General features: G+C 35.7%; 1 non-coding gene across 1 annotated transcript; it reads right to left on the bottom strand.

Moving 5' to 3' along the window:
• Positions 1-19,711: 19,711 nt before the first annotated feature.
• LOC128291359 (small nucleolar RNA R71) lies at positions 19,712-19,818 on the bottom strand. Its single transcript, XR_008281135.1, has one exon. It is a non-coding gene; the product is annotated as a small nucleolar RNA R71 (small nucleolar RNA).
• Positions 19,819-20,441: the final 623 nt, after the last annotated feature.

The following is a 20,441-nucleotide window of genomic DNA, read 5'->3' as shown; positions in this document are numbered from 1 at the left end:
GGCAATGGATGTGTGCATGTATAGGATTGGATCCGGGAAGAGCTTGGTACTTAACCGGTCCTATAAGACTCACCTCCTTTTTTCTGGCTTCCTACCTGGTGCACAGCTTCCATTCACTTTAACTTAAAACAAGAACAGATTTTTGCTAAACTCTAAACAAAGAATTTAGATAAACACACGTTTTTTGAAACATCTCCATGTGACATACTAAATTCGGCCGTAACATCTGGGCCGGGTTTGGGGTGTTACAAAAATAACATAGTAAACATTCAAACTAACAACATTAATTCAATAACCATTCACACAAACTTACCTCAACAACTAAGGCGTAGAAGTTAAACAAGCTATTTCGAAGCTTTTGTTTTACCTCGATCTAGATCCATATGTGATCTATCTTGATATAAGTAGACAAATTTCAATATATTTAACACTTCTAATATTCAATTTAGTCCACATTTCATAAATATGCAAAAATACTATTTTGTCCTTAACATTTTAACTTTTCATAATTTAGTCCTTAAGCTTATAAATTGAAATCTAACCCCCTTTCAAGCTAACTGAATTCCTTAGGGACTTAATCCAACCCAAACAAATCATCATTTCATAAATTTGTCATGAACTTTTACTATTTTTACAAATCAATCCCTAAATGAAAATTTCATCAAAAATCACTTTACAAAACTTGTTTATTTATCAACAAGGACTCATAATCTACCATTAAACATCAAGAACCATTCAAAAGCATTTACGACATAACCTTCAACCTTTAACAATTTTACAAATTGATTCCCGAGTTAGATAGGTTAAGCTAAAACGACATAAAAATCATAGATATCATTAAAAATAGAACTCAAAATCATTCCATGCAAGAGAAGCAAGCTTAGTCAAATCCTCCTCTTCTTTAATGGCTAAAATTAGTTTAGGTTTGATGAATGGAGAAGAGAAACAATTTTTTTTTATTTAGTTTAACCTTAATTTACTTAATTACCATTTTAACCTTCAAAAACTTTAATAATTTTATCAAAACTATGCCATGAACATCCACTATCTGGGATATGGCATTGTACGAGCTACATGTGATTACTGAGTATCCTTAACGATTTTGAATGGTTCAACGGGCAAAGTCAAGATGAGAATGAAAGTACAATAGAATTAAGTGATACAGGTACGTACAGAACCTATGTAAGAATCAAATGAATGTAATTTCGCAAGTTTTTAGTGTATCATGTATATGAAATGAGAAAAATTTATGTATAAGTATGTTTCATGCCAAAATGTGTTTATTTGGCTATAATAAAGTATGAATTGAATGATATGTTAGATATGAGTTATAGTTGTTTTAACTAAATATACATATGGCATATAGTGTACGAAATCATTATTTGATGATATTTCACATAATTCACTTGACTAATGAAAGGTAATGGAAATTGAATTATATAAAGTTATATATATGATTGCTTATGCATATGAATATGTGAATGAATTGATAAGAAGTATTCAAATCATACGTGTTTTGAATAAATAAACTCATGAAAATCTTGATTATCTGTGTGCATGATTTCGAGATTGAATGGTGAAATCATATGAATTATATCATGTTTTCAGTAATTATTTAAAATGTGGTTATTTAATAATATAATTTTATTACCATACGAGCTTACTAAGCTTTATAGCTTACTTTTGTGTTATTTTTCTATGTTTTATAGTGATTCAAACGTTCGCTCAGGTTAGAAGTCAGCGGAGATCGCATCACACTATTCGAATTTTAGTTTTGGTATTTTTACACTTATGATTTGGTTATATGGCATGTATAGGCTTAAGTCTTTTTGATAAAGGTTTTGGTGATGTATTTGGTTATTTTATATGGCTTATTAATGGCTTATGTTAGATGTATAATTTGCCTTGTGCAATGGCATAATATGGTAAGCTTTGGTATAATTTAATATGATGTTTGGATACCATTTTGGTTTAGTAAATGCTTGATGATTTGGGTTGTGTATAAATATGAATATTAGTTAAAGTATCAATTTGATTTGGCATGTTTTTGGTTGTGGAATTTAGTAGTGAAAAGGATGATGTATAAATGCCATGAAATGTGTATGAAATAGCATGTTCTAGTTGCCTATTAATGTATTGAAATGGTACCAAATTTTGTTACTTTGTGTGCTTGAGAGTAGGGCCGCAAATTGGCTTTACAAATGGCTTGTTTTTGTCCACACAGATAGAGATAGGGGCGTGTGTCTTAGCTGTGTGCGACACTCGGTCATGTTATATGGTCGTGTGTCCCCTGGGGTACCCTTTCAAATTAAGTCAATATACCCTACAGGTTTGGCACGACCTAGACACACGGGCTGGCACATGGGCATGTGGCTAGCCATGTGGCCAAGTCAATAACCTCCCAAATTTTCGCATGGCCATGGCACACGGGCGTGTCTGATGGCTATGTGAGGCACACGGCCTATTCTCACAGGCATGTGACCCTAAAATGTATGAAAATTTTCTATGTTTCCCAAAGTTTGCAAATGATATGGGTTAGTCTCGTAGACCTATATAAGAGACAGTGTGATTATGAATGAATGAAATATGATGATATATGTGATCAACGAATGAAGTATGAATGTGAACGATTTGTATTGATCGGTAATGCCTCGTAACCTTATTCTGGAGACTAATATAGGTTAGGGGTGTTACACACGATCCACCCCATGGGCGTCTGATCTGGCCATGTGTCCCCTGCACCCTAATTAGGTAAAATAGAATGTCCAGTAGTAAACACACGGGCAGAGATACTACCGTGTGTCTTAGTCATATGAAGGACACGGCCCTAGGACATCAACTTGTGCCATGGCCGTGTGAAGTCTGCACCTGATTTTTGGAATTTAATTCGCCCCACGACCTAAGCACACGGGTGTGTGACTTGGCCGTGTGACCCTAGTTTGATGATGACATCATAAACAGAGAGTTACATTGGCTGAGGGCACAGGCGTGTGTGACTACGCGACCTACCCACACGGACGTGTAACTCTCCAAGATAAGAAATTTTTCTAAGTGTTGTATAAGTTCCAAAAGTTCTCGATTTGGTCTTGAACCAACCCCAATGTATGTTTTGGGCCTCGTAGGCCCATATAAGGGACAATATGCTTGTGTACAATGGTTTTAAATTAGATGAAATTTTATGGCCCAACTTTGTATGAATGTTTATGTTTGAGTTTGGTAACGCCTCGGACCCTTTCTCGGTGTCAAATACAGGTAAGGGGTGTTACATTTAGTGGTATCAAAGCTACGATTTACTCAATTCTTAGACTAACGTAGCATGTTTACGAGTCTAGCTATGCATGCCATAAATGAATTATGATAGTGTGACAACTCTTGATGATTTTAAAAAAGTGTTTTCATATAGTGAATGGATCCCGACAGAACAGTGGCGGATGATGATGAAAGTAACGTGCCTGCTCCCACTAAAGGGGCAGCGCCGTCTGATAGTAGACCCTCCTACAGTTAGTCGAAGAGAAGGAGGCAGTATAGATGATGACCCTGAGAGGGTAGAGTTTTGGCTCGAGAATACCATTAAAGTATTTGATGAGTTATCATGCGCACCTGATGAATGCATGAAGTGTGTTGTGCCCCTCTTGAAAGACTCGGCTTATCATTGGTGGAACACCCTTATGTCTGTGGTACCAAGGGAGAGAATTAATTGGGAATTTTTCCAAGAAGAATTTCGTAAGAAGTACATTAGCTAGAGATTTTTTGATCAGAAAAGAAAGGAATTCCTTGAGTTGAAATAGGGTCAACTGACTGTAACGAAATATGAGCGTGAGTTTGTGAGACTGAGCAAATACGCTTGAGAATGTGTATCCACTGAGACCATCATGTGTAAAATATTTAAAGATCGGTTAAATGAAGACATCCGATTGTTGGTGGGTGTCCTTGAACTGAAAGAATTTCTTGTGCTCGTAGAGAGAGTTTGTAAGGTTGAGGAATTGGCTAAAGAGAGAAGGAAAGCTGAGTTAGAGTCTCAAGATTTGAAGAAGAGATAGACGGGTAAGTCATTTCAATCCTCATCTAAGAAACTGAGAGAATTTAATACTTGATCAAGTGCTTCAGTTGGGTTTTCAAAGAGAAACCATGGGAAACAGTATTCGGGTAAAAAGGCTTAGACTACTTCGATAACAAATGTGGGTAATGCTCAACCTAATAGATTCAAGTGCCAATATTGTGGCAGACGTCACCCCGATGAGTGCTGGATGAATAATAGGGCATGTTTTAAGTGCGGATCACATGATCATTTTATCAATGATTGTCTTGAGATGGTTGAGAAAGAGAAATTTCAAAGTGCAAGACCTGGTAATATAACTTCTAGAGGGAGGCCATAGAAAAATTTGGGAAATGGACAAGTAGCAAGAGTCCACCCAGAGATCTGGCTGTGAGGACTGAGGGTAGAGCACTTGCGAGTACTTATGCCATTCGCACTCACGAAGAGGCTTCATCTCTTGATGTGATTATGGGTACTTTCTCTCTTTATGATACTTCTATTATTGCTTTGATTGATCCGGGACCTACCCATTTGTATGTTTGTGTGAAATTGGTGTTTAGCATGAATATGCCTGTTAAGTCTATAGAATTTGTGATAAAAGTGTCAAACCCTCTAGGCAAGTATGTGATAGTTGATAAAGTATGTAATAATTGTCCTTTAATAATTAGAGGTCATTGTTTTCCAGCTAATCTTATGCTTTTTCTGTTTGATGAATTTGATATAATACTTGATATGGATTGGTTGACCATGCATGATGTACTAGTCAATTGTGGAAGGAAAATCATTGAATTGAAATGTGAAAGTGGTGATATTCTTTGGGTTGAATCAGATGAATAGAATAGCTTGCCTGTAGTGATTTCTTCTATGACTGCTCAGAAATGTATGAGAAAGGGTTGTGAAGCTTATCTTGCCTTTGTATTGAATACAAAAGAGTCTGAGTTGAAAATTGAATCTGTGTTAGTAGTATGTGAGTATCCGGATGTGTTTTCGAAGAATTTCTCGGATTACCTCCTATTAGGGAAGTTGAGTTTGGTATTGAGTTAATTCCCGGTACTGCATTTATTTCGATTGCTTCGTATAGGATGGCTCTAATAGAATTGAAGGAGTTGAAAGTTTAGTTGCAAGAATTAACGGATAAAGGTTTTGCGAAACCTAGTTTTTCTTAATGGGGAGCACTGGTACTATTTGTGAAAAAGAAAGATGGTTCAATGAGATTGTGCATTAACTACCGACAGCTCAATAAGGTAACCATAAAGAACAAGTATCCCTTGCCAAGGATCGATGATTGCGTTATTTCGTGATAGGTTTTAAATATTTATAATTAATCATTCTTGAAACTAACTATTATCACGATGTAGGCAAGTGCACCTATCGAACAATAGTATAGTTTTAGCAAGACCAGATTGTCGAACCCAAAGGAACTAAAAGTACTATTAATGACTGTCTTTTTATTATCTAACCTAAGAATAATGGGGTTTTGTTTTAATTAACTAATTATCTAAACTAATAACTCACAGAGAAAAGAATTGGGGAATTGCTTTTGGGAAAAATCGATTGACTTAAGACAATACCTAAGAAAAAATCCACCTAGACTTTACTTGTTATTCTGGCTCCAAATCGGACGATTTATTCATTCAACTTGTTCCGTAGAGATCCCTAAGTTATGTTATTATCCCTATTCAAGACTAATAACGTCTAATCCCTAGATTGAATAACTGAGACTTTTCTCTAATTAACACTCTAGGGTTGCATTAACTCGATCTATGGATCCCCTTATTAGGTTTCACCCTAATCCAGCAAAATCTTGTCACCCTATGTCTAGGCGCGCAATCAACTCCGCTTAATTATGATAAATGTACTCTTAGCCAAGTATCCTGAGATATCAAAACAAGAATTAAGAACACATAATTAAGAACAAGTTAAATATTTATCATACAATTCAGAAAATAATAACAAGATTCGTCTTAGGTTTCATTCCCCTTAGGTATTTAGGGGATTTAGTTCATAACTAAATAAGAAAACATCTCAGAAATATAAAGAATACTAAACATAAAGAAAACCCAAAACTCCTGAAGGGGAATTGAGGAGAGATCTTCAGTCTTGTTGATGAATCTGGCTTTTGAGATGAATCAATCGGCTTCCTTGGAGTAATTCTTTACTTCCTATTCTGTGTGCCCTCTTTTCTCCTTTTCTAGGGTGTATTTATAGGCTTTGGAATGCCTTTTATCCCTCAAAATTAGCCTTTTCCGAATTGTACTCAACTTGGGCTCGGTAGGGACACGTCCGTGTGACACGCCCATGTGAGATTACTTCAGGCCGTGTTTGAGCCTGTTAGAATGGCACGAGCGTGTGCTATACCCGTGTGAGTCATGCTTCAATTCTGCCAGATTGACACGGCCTTGTAGGCTGCCCGTGTGAGGAAGTCCAGGCCATGTTGAGTTCATACTTTGGCCCATTTTCTCTGTTTTTGGCCTGTTTCTCGTTCCTTTCGCTCTCTTATGCTCTCCTAAGTATAAAACATGAAATTAAAGCATTAGGAGCATCGAATTCACCAATTCTAATGGAGAATCATCCATAAAATGCGTTAAACATGGGGTACAAATATGTATAAATTACGGTTTATCAATCGATGATTTGTTTGATCAATTGAAGGGAGACACTGTGTTTTCAAAGATAGACTTGAGGTCTGGTTACTACCAGTTGAGAGTTAAGGAGTAAGATATGCTGAAAACTACATTTCAAACGAGGTATGGTCACTATGAATTGTAACACCCCTAACCCATATCCAACGCCAGAGTAGGGTTACGAGGCATTACCAAATAACACATCCCATTCACATACATTTGTACATTCATTATGAAAAACCATTTGCAAACATTCACATTTCCCCTTATAAGGTTTTATGAGACCTTAAAATATGATTAAGAGTGGTTTGGGACTAAACTGATCACATATAAAAATTTCTGAACACTTAGAAAAATTTTACATTCAAAAGTCACACGCCCGTGTAAGCAGGCTGTGTGCCTCACACGACTACTGGACATGCCCGTGTCCTAGGCTGTCTAAAAATAGAGCATACATACTGACTTGTACCACACAGCCGAAGACATGCCTATGTGCCTTGGCCGTGGGAAAACTAGAGGGGTTACTGACTTGGGTCACACGGCCAACCACTCGCTCGTTTGTCTAGTCCGTGTACTCTTCGAAAAGGCCACACACGCCCATATGCTGAGGCTGTGTGCCTCACACGGTCGTCAGACACGCCCGTGTGTCAAGCCATGCTCGAGACTGACTTAAATTCGTAGGGCTACCCCAGGGGACACACGACCGTGTAACATGACCATGTGTTGCAAACAGCTAAGACACTTGCCCGTGTCTCTACCCGTGTAGACAAAAATAAGCCATTTGTAAAGCCAATTTTCCACCCTTCACTCATGCACACATAGCAACCAATTTGAGACCATTTCCATACATTTATAGGCAGCCAAAACATACCAATTCACACACATATCATACCATCTATCATTAACCATTTCAAATACTCAATTCTATTTTCAAAACCTACCAAATCATTATGCCAAAAATCATCACAACTTGCATAAGTTCCATATACATTAATTCATCATATTATCATCTATTTCATATCACAAAACACATCTTTAAACTATATCAACAACTAAGGCTAACATACCCAAAACAAGCTAATATATATAAGGCATTATGCACATCACTTAGGCCAACTTAAATGACCAATAACATGCCAACATTTTCAACCAAAAGCTAGCCAAAGCTCATGGCTAAATCAAATCTCAAAACATATTATCAACTCACTAACCTATACATGCCATATACCATATTTACAAACATCCAAAAATACCAACCAATAGTTGATAGTGTGATGATGGCTCCCGATGTCCGAGCTAGCTTTGATACTCTATAAAACAAAGAAAAATAACACACAGTAAGCTTCATAGATTAGTAAGTTCGTACCAAATATACTCAACAGTTCAAAATATACAAATCATCAATTAATAACCATTTAGTAAGTCTCATATCATCATTCAATTCTAATCTATGACCATTTATCATGTGTACACAAATTTATCAAGCTTCATACATATAGTATCAACTACCACATAGGTACCGTACGTACCTGTACATTTTCGTATTTATTTGTTTCATTCTCACCTCTTTGTTCAATACATTAAATCATTCGGAGATCTTTCAATGCTCTAAGAACTAGCACACTTAGTGCATAAACAATTAGCCAAAGCTATAACGATATCACACATTTAGTGCCATCACATTAAATCGAAACTAATTCAGTATCGCACACTTAATGCCACATATAGCCGAAGCTATTCCAATTCGCACACTAAGTGCTATATATAGCCGGAGCTATTTTGAAACTCACACTAAGTGCCAAACATAGTCGATTTATTGTCGTACGCAATCATAGTCACATATATACAATTTATGCATTATTAAAGCATTAAGAACATAATTGTAACATCACTTATAACGTATGAATTTACCTCGTACTCGGAATTGACGAATTGGATCAATTACTCGATAACCTTCGATTTTCCCTGATCTAAATCTAATTCCTTTCTTTCTCGATCAATATAAATTCAAAATTAACTCTTTTACTCCTCAATTCATTTGATTTCATCCAAAACACATAATTTGGGACATTTTACACATTAATCCCTATAATTTCACATTTTTTTCAATTTAGTCCCTATTTCATAAAAACATAATTTACAACAATTTCAACTAAACCCAAGCTAGCTGAATATCTATAGGATCCATATCAGCCCATATGTATCAATATTTCATACATTTAACCACACATTTTACACTTTTCACAAATTAGTCCTTTTTATGAAATTTCACTAGAAGTCACGTTACAAAACATGATAATCTATCAACTTCCATCATCAAATATTCAAGAACTCAAGCATTCATCAATGGAAACTTTCAAAATCATCAACACTTTCAAAAGTTGAAGCACGGGCTAGCTAGTACTCAAAGCAGCGATCACAAAAACGTAAAAATTAACAAAACCGAGCAAAATGGTCTTACCTATTTAATCATGCAATGACTGAATGTTAGAAAGCTTCAATGGATTCTTCTTCTTTTGTTATTCGGTTGAAGAAAGATGAATGAAACCATATTTTTATGTTTTTGTTTTATTAATAATACATTAATAAGCCATAGTAAATATTAGGCCATTTATGTCCATTAACCTTATCAAAAATCTAATTACAACATAAGGACTTCACATTTAATAAGCCATAGTAAATAAACACCTTTATCATATAGAATGCAACTTTTGCATTTTACGCGATTTAGATTTTTTTCTCAAATTGAGCTATTAAACGATAAAATTAGCTCACGGAATTTTCACACATATAAATTCACATGTTGTAAACATCAAAAATAATATTAAAATAATTTTATGACCTCATATTTGTGGTCTCAAAACCACTGTTCCTATTTAGCTAAAACCGGGTTGTTACATGAATTTTTGGTTATGCCTTTTGGTTTAACGAATGCTCCTGCTGTATTTATGGATTTAATGAACTAAAATTTTCCGATCATACTTGGCTAAATTTGTTGTTGTTTTTATTGATAATATACTGATTTATTTTCGTGATGAGACCGAGCATGCCGAACACTTAAGAACGGTTTTACTGTAACAACCCTAAACCAACCTGTCGCTGGACTAGGGCTAAAGGTGTTACTAGACATATCGAAATATTTAGCATTCAATAAAAAACATCATAGCATCAAAGGTAAAATACCAATACAAAGTCCCTTACATAGGTCATCGAGACCTTAAACATGCTTTAGAAAGGCTCGGGACTAAACCGAGCTTATACAAAGTTTTTCTAAACCTTAAACATTTTTTAAAGTTGTATAGGCCACACGCCCGTGTGAACAGGCCGTGTGCCTCACGGCCACAAGACATGCTTGTATGCATTGGCCATGGTCGAAACTGACTTGGGTCACACGGCTAGCCACACGGCCGTGTGCCTTGGCCGTGCTCAAGGATGACTTAAAATCGTAGGGCATCCCAAGGGACACACGCCCATGCAACATGACCGTGTGTCACACACGGCTGAGACACATGCCCGTTTCTCTGCCCGTGTGGACAAAAAATAGGCCATTTGAAAAGCCAAATTGCCACCCAATTTGGGTCAAACCTACTAGCATAAAACCAAGCATATTTCATATCAATTTCTAGCCAATTCATACACTAAAACATACACCTTTCATGCTATATCATAAACAACAAAATTCATGTTTGTAACCATATCAAAATCATGCCATATCATAACTCAAAATCATACCAAAACTTATGTTTCATAACCTCAACTTACTTCATTCAATTTCATGCCATAAACTTACCAATTCCTCAAATATGCGCATACCAAAGCTTACCAAAATTGACCATTTCATTTAGTCATTCAAGAGTGCATCAAAACATACCAGTTTTGAACACAAAGCATATACCAAAATTTATTCATAATCACATCCAAAACCAAGCCATATCACATGGCTAGATATATACATTACAAAACATAATCAAAGTACTTCTAGCCTATGCATGCTATACTTCAATATATCCGCTTTCAAAAGATACGAAAGCAAGGTTCGATAGTGTCGTGACAATCCTCGATGATCCCCGAGCTCCCGGTAGCTACGATATCTATAAAACAATGCAAACACACACAAAGTAAGCTTTCAAAAGCTTAGTAAAACAAATTTATCAACTTAAGCATATACACATCATAAAATACTTATATTTCATGGCCAAGATACTAACATGTACCTCATAGTACACATACAATTCACATATTTCCAATCCATTTTCTCAAATAACATAATTTCTCATAATTATACCATATGTTCACGAAGGTATATATACTTACCTTTCATCATCAAATATGATACTCAATTCAAACGTACCTGAATCGGATACATGTTCACATAATAATTCATTTTCTCGGAATGCCCGTTGAATAGTTCGGAACCATAAGGATACGCGGATAGCCCGGAAAGCTCATACAATGCCAACGTCCCAGACGTGGTCTTACATGTAATCAAATATCGATGCCACTGTCCTAGATATGTTCTTACAAGAAATCAAATACGATGCCAACGTCCTAGATGTGGTCTTACATGTAAATCATAAGTCAATGCCAATGTCTCAGACATGGTCTTACATGATAACACATATCGGATCCTATGTCATGACATATGTATCCTAACTATTTCTAAGGGTTGTTCGGGGCTTTTCGGACTTCAGAACTTTGTCGTTACTTTCTCGGATATCTCATTCTCAATACATATATTCATTCAAAATTGTTCAAAATCATATAATCAATAATAATTCAATTGAAAATACATTTATTTGTATATCGACTTACCTCATACGGATTCGAATAGATGGAATCGACTACTTGACGACTTTCGACATTCCCCGATCTAATTCCTTTTTCTTTTGTTCTTGATCTATATAAATTCAAATTTAACCTTTTTATTCACCAAATCATCCAAAATCAATCCACAAGCACACATTTTGGGCATTTTACAAATTAGCCCTCATATTTTCACATTTTGACAATTTAGTCCTTATTTCACAAAATCAAAAATTTCACAAAATCACAAATTTCACAAAATTTGCATATACCCACGTTAGATCGAATTCTCATAACCTTCATATAAACCCATATGTTTCATTTATTTTACATTTTAGTCCCTCAATTTACAAATTTCATAATTTAGCCCAAATTACTCAATTTCATCAAAAATTCAAAGACAAAACATGTTAACCAAAAACATATCTTCCATTTATCAACAACTAACTTCAAAAAACTTATAATTTCATCAATAGCATAACTCAAAATCATCAACAAAATCAGAAATTGAGACATGGGCTTAGTAAAACACAAAGCAACAATCGTAAAAACATAGAAATTATCGAAAATTGAACAAAACTCATACCTTAATTAAGCCTTGTATATGCCGAAACTTAGAACTCTTCAAACTTAGGTTTTATTTTCTATTTTTGGTGGATGAATACTAAAATGAGATTAATTTTAACTTTGTTTTAATTATAATAGCATAATGTGCTAATTACCATAATAACCTTAATGATAAAACATAAAACTCATTTAATTCATGCCCATAATAGTCCACTCAAGTTAATAGTGGTCTATTCACAACATAAGGACCTCACATTTAATAAGACATATCAATTAAGCACTTTCACAAACAGAAGGTAACTTTTACCTTTTACGCGATTAGGTTTTTTATCAAATTGAGCACACAAACGATCAAATTTTCATACGAAATTTTCACACATACTAATTCACATATATTGAACACAGAAAATAATATTTAAATATTTTTTAACTTGTATTTGTGGTCCTGAAACCACTATTTCGACTGGGGTCTAAATCGGACTGTTACAATTATCCCCCCTCAGGGATTCTCGTCCCCGAAAATCTTACTGTCGAATAGGTTCGAATATTATTGTCTCATTGCATCTTCGGACTCCTACTTAGTTTCTTCGACACCATGTCGATGCTGCAATACTTTTACTAACGGAATTCTCTTATTTCTCAATACTTTAATCTCATGAGTTAATATACGGATCAGATCAGACTGAATCTCAATCTCTGAGGGAGAAATCACATGTGAAGGATCGGATCTGTATTGTTGAAGCATTGATACGTGAAACACATTATGAATCTTTTCTAGCTCTGGTGGCAATAACAATCTATATGCAATCGGTCTAATATGCTCGATAATCTTATACGGCCCGATGAACCTCGGACTCAATTTGCCTTTTCTGCCAAATCAAAATACTTTCTTCCAAGAGGATACTTTCAAAATCACTTTGTCAATGATCTTGAATTCAATGTCTTTTCTTTTCAAATATGCATAAGAATTCTGACGATCGGAAGTTGCTTTCAGACTATCTCGGATCACTTTCACTTTTTGTTCAGTTTCTTTTATCAAATCAATCCCGTGTATCTTATCCTCACTGAGCTCAATCCAATACAATGGTGTACAACATTTACGACCATATAAGGCTTTGTACGGTGCCATTTTAATGCTTGATTGAAAACTATTATCGTAAGCAAATTCAACCAAAGGCAAATATTGTTCCCACGTACCTTCAAACTCAAGAATTCAATATTTCAACATATCCTCAAGAATCTGAATAATCCGCTCGGATTGACCATCCATTTACGGGTGGAAAGCAGCACTGAAATGCAATTTCGTACCCAGAGCATCTTGTAATTTCTTTCAAAATCGTGATGTGAATCTCGGTTCTTTGTCTAACACAATAGATAATGGCATACCATGCAACCTCACAATATCGAAAATGTATAACTTAGCTAACTTATCAAGCAAGTAATCAGATCGTACTGGAATAAAATGAGCTGATTTTGTCAATCTATCAACCACTACCCAGATTGCATCTTTCTTTCTCGGAGATAGGGGCAAACCCAAAACAAAGTCCATCGTTACTTTATCCCATTTCATGCCATGCCACCAATAGAGCTATTTCAAGTCATTATACATTTTCGTACGACCTGGATGAATAGATAAACGACTGTTGTGAGCTTCATTCAAAAACATCTGAACAATTCTGGAGTTCTCGAAACACAAATTTGATTCCAGAATCTCAAACAACCATTATTATCAACTCAAAATTCAAATCACACTAAGCTCGTTTTGCTATTATTTCATTATCAACTTTCTGAACATCAATAATCTATTGAATGAATAAAGGTCTTGCTTTTAATTTGGCTAAAACCAAACCACGATCTGACACAACCAAATGAGCATTCATCGCACGCAGAGCAAACAATGATTTTCGACTCAAAGCATCAGCAACAACATTTGCTTTTCCCGGATGATAATCAATCACAAACTCATAGTCTTTTAATAGTTCTAGCCACCTTCTCTGTCGTAGATTCAAATCTTTCTGAGTCATCAAATAACTCTTATGATCAAAATATACATGAAATTTCTCACCAAATAGATAATGGCACCAAACCTTCAAAGCAAATACAATCGCAGCTAACTCAAGGTCGTGTGTTGGATAGTTCTTTTCGTGCGGCTTTAATTGTCTCGAACATAAGCAATGACTTTGCCTTCCTGCATCAAAACACATCCTAGACCGCTCAATGAAGCATCACTATAGATCACAAATTCTTTACCCATTTCGGGTTGTACTAACACTGGAGCGTCAGTTAATAGAGCTTTTAACTGATCAAAGCTTTTCTGACACTTTTTAGACATTCAAACTTCACATCTTTTTGAAGCAGTTTTGTTAATGGAGTTGCAATCATAGAAATGCCTTTTACTAACTGTCTGTAATAACCAGCAAGTCCCTAAAAATTGTGGACTTTAGAGACATTCCTCGGAGGCTTCCAATCCAAAATAGCTAAAATTTTGCTCAGATCAACTCAGATACCTAATGCTGATACAATTTGACCCAAAAAATTGACTTATCGTAACCAGAATTCATATTTACTGAACTTCGTATACAATTGCTTATCTTGCAATCTCTGTAGCACTATTCTCAGATGTTTGGCATGTTCGAATTCATCACGCGAATAAATCAATATGTCAATAATGAATATGACAACAAATCGATCTAAATATGGTTTGGAAATTCTATTCATCAAATCCATAAAGATAGCAGGTGCATTTGTTAATCTGAAAGGCATAACTAAGAATTCATAGTGGTCGTACCTCATTCTGAATGTTGTTTTTGGAATGTCTGAGTCTTTTACTCGCAATTGATAATAGCTTGATCTCAAAACTATATTCGAAAACACAATAGCTCCTTTTAATTGATCAAATAAATCATCAATTCGAGGCAGAGGATACTTATTCTTGATAGTCACTTTATTCAACTGATGATAATCTATGCACATTCTCATCGTACCGTCTTTCTTTTTCACAAACAGAACAAGAGCACCCCAAGGTGAGAGACTCGGTCTAGCAAACCCTTTATTGGTCAACTCTTGCAATTGAGACTTTAATTATTTTAGTTCGGTCGAAGCCATTCTATACAAAGCTATCAAAATCGGAGTTGTTCCCAGTACTAACTCAATGCCAAATTCCACTTCTCGTTGATAAACCGCAATTTATACATATTTTTATCCCATGCTTAGCAAATTGATGGATGATTTCTCCTTAGATTTGGTGAATTTGATGCTCCTAATCCTTTAATTTCATGTTTTATACTTAGGTGAGCATAGGAGAGTAAAAAGAGTGAGAAACGGGCCGAAAATAAAGAAAATGGACCAACATGTGAAATCAACACGGCCTGGACTTCCGTACACAGGCAAACCACACGCCCGTGTCCTTTTAGTAGAATCGAGCATGACAGACACAGGTAGACCACACGCTCGGGTTTATTTAACAGCCTTGAACACGGATTGAAGAAATTGCACACGGACATGTCACACGGGAGTGTCCCTGTCGAGCCCAAGTTTAGTCCTATTCAGAAAAAGACCAATCTTGAGGGCTTTTTAGGCATTCTAAAGCCTATTTAAACACACTAGAGAAGGATTAGAGGACACACACGGAGTAGGAGGCAAGGAATTACTCGAAGAAAGCCGATTGATCCATCTCAGAAGCTGGATTCACCTTCAAGACTGAAGATCTCCCTTCAATTCCCTTCAAGAGTTCTTGGGTTTTCTTTATGTTTTGTTATCATTATTCTTTTGAGATGTTTTCTTTCATAAATATGAACTAAACCCCCTAAATACCTAAGGGGAATGAAACTTAAGATTGATCTTGTTATTAGTTTTTGAATTGTATGATAAATATTTGACTTGTTCTTAATTATGAGTTCTTTGTTCTTGCTTTCGTATTCCAGGATATTGATTCAAGTATTGATGTGCTTATTCAGAGGAGCAAAAGTCCTTGTCTAAGAGTAGATCTAGCATAATTAAGCAGAGTTGATTGCAGGCCTAGACATAAGGTGACATAATTTTTTCGGATTAGGGTGAAACCTAATAAGAGAATCCATAGATCGAGTTAATGCAACACTAGGGCTTTTAATTAGAAAGAGATTTCAAGTAATCAACCTAGGTTTAGATATTGTTAGTCTCGAGAGAGATAATAATATAAACTAGGGATTTCTATGGATCAAGTCAAATGAATAAATCGTCTAATTTAGAGTCAATAACAAGTGAAGTCTAGGTGGATTTTTCCCTTGGGTATTGTCCAAATCATTCAGTTTTCCCAAAAGTTATTTCCCCAATTTACTTTTTGTGGATTCTTATTTTAGTAATTAGTTTAGATAAAACAAACCCCATTTATTTTTAGGCTAGATAATAAAAAGAAAGTTAATACTAGTACTTTTAGTTCCTTTGGGTTCGACATCCCGGTCTTGCCATAAGCTATACTACTATTTGATAAGGTGCGTTTGTCTTGTCGTGATAATAGTTAGTTTTCAAGAACGGACATTCATAAATTATAAAGCTTATTGCATGTATCACATATCACGATCACTCGGATTGCAGGTAATCCCAGAAGTTCTTCAGGAAACACATCAGAAAATTCACAGACAACAGGCATTGATTCAACTCTCTTTTCTGACACTTTCGAATCAATCACATAAGCAAAGTAGGCTTCACAACCCTTTCTCACAATACTTAAAGCTTTCATTGACGAAATCACAGCCGGTAACCCATTTAAATCACTAGATTAAATTTGAACTATTTCATCATTCTTACATCTCAAATTAATAGTTTTCTGTTTCCAATTTACAATAGCATTGTGCAAAATTAACCAATCTATACCAAAATTATATCAAACTCGTTAAAGGGCAATAACATCAAATTAGCCTGAAAACAAATGACTCGAAACATTAATGGACAGTTCTTACACACTTTGTCAACTAAGACACTTTTACCTAGGGGGTTCGATACTTTAATCACGAATTCTATAGACTCTACAGGAAAAGTCTTACTATTCACTAAATTCATGCATATATTAGAATACGTTGATCCAGGATCTATCAAAGCAATCACAGAAGTATCATAAAGTGTGAAAGTACCCGTAATCACATCTAGAGACAAAGCTTCCTCACGAGCTCAAATGATATAGGTTCTGGCAGGAACACGAGCCTCAGATCTAACAGTAGTGTCTTTTGTTCCTCTCTGACTGCCACTCATATTTCCCGTATTTCTGGGAGGTCTACCTCGGGATGCATTGCCACTTGGCCTCAGATTTTGTATAATCTCTTGCTCAACACACTCGGGGCAATCACAGATAAAATGGTCTAATGATCCACATTTGAAACAAGCCCAATCATGCAATATAAAATTGTCGAGTTGTCTTTTACCACAGTGTTTGCACTCAGGGCGATCAGATCGAACATTTCCAACAATGGCAACAGATGTAGCTGGAGCTTTGAAACTCGAATGTGATCTAGCACGATCTCTACCTGAATGTCCCATATTAGCTTTGAATGACTATAATCAGCTCAAAATTTCTTTGATGCAGATTGAAATGATTTGCTCGATGATCTCTTTTGTACTTCTCTAGCTTTTGAATCAGTTGTTCTTTTCTCTTTCTTGAGTTCTTCGACTTTATGATAAACCGTAATTTATACATATTTTTATCCTATGCTTAGCACCTTTATGGATGATTTCTCCTTAGATTTGGTGAATTTGATTCTCCTAATCTTTTAATTTCATGTTTTATACTTAGGTGAGCATAGGAGAGTAAAAAGAGTAAGAAACGGGCTGAAAATGGAGAAAATGGGCCAACGTGGGAAATCAACACAGCCTGGACTTCCTCACACGGGTAGTTCACATGCCTGTGTCTATTTAACAGATTGCAACACAGCCTAAGCCACCTCACACGAGCGTGTCCCTGTCGAGCCCAAATCTAGTCCTATTCAGAAAAGGCCACTCTTGAGGGTTTAGAACCATTCTAAAGCCTATATAAACACCCCAGGAGGTACTTGAAAGAGAGACATGGAGAAGGACGCAAGGAATTACTCGAAGAAAGCCAATTCATCCATCTCAGAAGCCGGATTATCCTTCAAGACTGAAGATCTCCCTTCAATTTCCTTTAGGAGTGTTTGGGTTTTCTTTATTTTTTGTTATCATTATTCTTCTGAGATGTTTTCTTTTACACTTATGAACTAAATCCCATAAATACCTAACGAGAATGAAACCTAAGATGGATATTGTTATTATTTTCTGAATTATATGATAAATATTTAATTTGTTCTTAATTATGAGTTCTTAATTCTTGTTTTAGTATTCCAGGATATTGATTCAAGTATTGATGTGCTTATTCAGAGGAGCAAAAGTCCCTGTCTAAGAGTAGATCTAGCATAATTAAGCGGAGTTGATTGCACGCCTAGACATAGGGTGACATAATTTGGCCGGATTAGGGTGAAACCTAATAAGGGAATCCATAGATCAAGTTAATGCAACACTAGGGGTTTTAAGTAGAAAGAGATTTCAATTAATCAACCTAGGGTTAGATATTGTTAGCCTCGAGAGAGATAATAATATAAACTAGGGATTTCTACGAATCGAGTCAAGTGAATAAATTGTCTAATACAGAGTCAATAACAAGTGAAGTCTAGGTGGGTTTTTCCCTTGGGTATTGTCCAAATCATTCAGTTTTCCCAAAAGTTATTTCCCTAATTTACTTTCTGTACATTCTTAGTTTAGTAATTGGTTTAGATAAAACAAACCCTTTTTATTTTTAGGCTCGATAATAAAAGAAAGTTAATACTAGTACTTTTAGTTCCTTTGGGTTCGACATCTCGGTCTTGCCATAAGCTATACTACTGCTCAATAAGCTGCGCTTGCCTTTGTTGTAATAATAGTTAGTTTTCAAGAATGGTCAATTATAAATTTAAAACTTATCACGATTTACATCAATCAAGTTTTTTGGCGCCGTTGCTGGGGAGTTAAAATATTTGGAACGCTTAATTTTTATTACTTTAGCCATTTATTTTATTGCAATTTAAATTTTATTTTGATTTTTGTTACTAAATTTTCTTTTTCTTTTTGGCGGGTTTTTATAGTTTATGACTAGAAGAAACCCATCGAGACTATTAATTTTTAATAGTGAGATCGATCGCATGACTTCATGAATCGAATGTAAATAAGGCGAAGCCTAAGATACACAGAGGAAGAGCAAGAGGACTATATTCACACCACAACCGAGGAGATGGCTGAAAATCAGGAAAATCATTACCTCCGCAATTGTCACGATCCAAGAATCGAATCCTGCTCCACGCACTATGTATGATTATGCTAAACCTACTTAACAGGAACTGAGTCAAGTACAGTTAGGCCTGCTGTTGCTGCAAATAATTTTGAATTGAAACCTAACATGATTCAAATGATACAACAGTTTGTTCAGTTTGATGGCTTGCTGGATGAGGATCCAAACACTCATTTAGCGAATTTTCTGGTGTTTTACGACACTTTTAAGATCAATGGCATTTCTGACGATGCCATTGGCCTTCGGTTGTTTCCCTTTTCATTGAGGAACAAAGATAAATAGTGGTTGAACTCGTTACCACGAGGGTCAATCACTACTTGGGAGCAAAAGAGCGAAAAATTCTTACTTAAATATTTTTCACCGACTAAAATGGCTAAGTTGAGGAATGATATCTCTTCTTTTGTGCAGATGGATCTAGAAACACTCTATGGTACATTGGAGAGATACAAGGATCTATTGAGAAGGTGCCCTTACCATGGGTTACCACTTTGGCTATAGGTTCAAACTTTTCACAATGGCCTAAATCCTTCAACTAGCAGATGATTGACGCAGCTGCTGGTGGGACTATCAATAATAAGACACCTGAGGGGGCTTATGAATTTATTGAAGAGATGTCTATGAATTTATTGAAGAGATGTCACTGAATAACTATCAGTGGCAAGTCACGAGAACAAAGCCAACAAAAGCAATCGATGTTTTCAATCTCGACATGGTTGCTATGCTATCTAACCAGGTAGAACTTTTAAATAAAAAGATTGACGGCTTGTGTGGTTCTACTCAGGTGCATCCCGTGATGAGGTGCGGTTCAATTGGAGGAGGAGTACACATAGAATATCAATCCTTCAACCCTAGCATCGAGGAGGAACAAGTTCAATATATGGGTAACAATAATTCTAGACCTCAAATAACCCATACAGTAATACTTATAATGCAGGTTGGAGGAACCATCCCAACTTCTCGTGGGGTGGTCAAGGAAACCAAAGGCCACAACATCCTTTCGGCTTTCAACAACCACCTTACCAGCAGGAAAAGAAGCTAACCCTTGAGGAGATACTAACAAAATTTATCTCAATATCAGAGACTCATTTACAGAATACTGAAACAG

This window comes from Gossypium arboreum, chromosome 3, assembly GCF_025698485.1.
Source record: "Gossypium arboreum isolate Shixiya-1 chromosome 3, ASM2569848v2, whole genome shotgun sequence".
In the NCBI taxonomy this organism is placed as follows: domain Eukaryota; kingdom Viridiplantae; phylum Streptophyta; class Magnoliopsida; order Malvales; family Malvaceae; genus Gossypium; species Gossypium arboreum.
The sequence above is the reverse complement of the archived record's forward strand: the minus strand, read 5'-3'. Positions and strand labels throughout refer to the sequence as shown.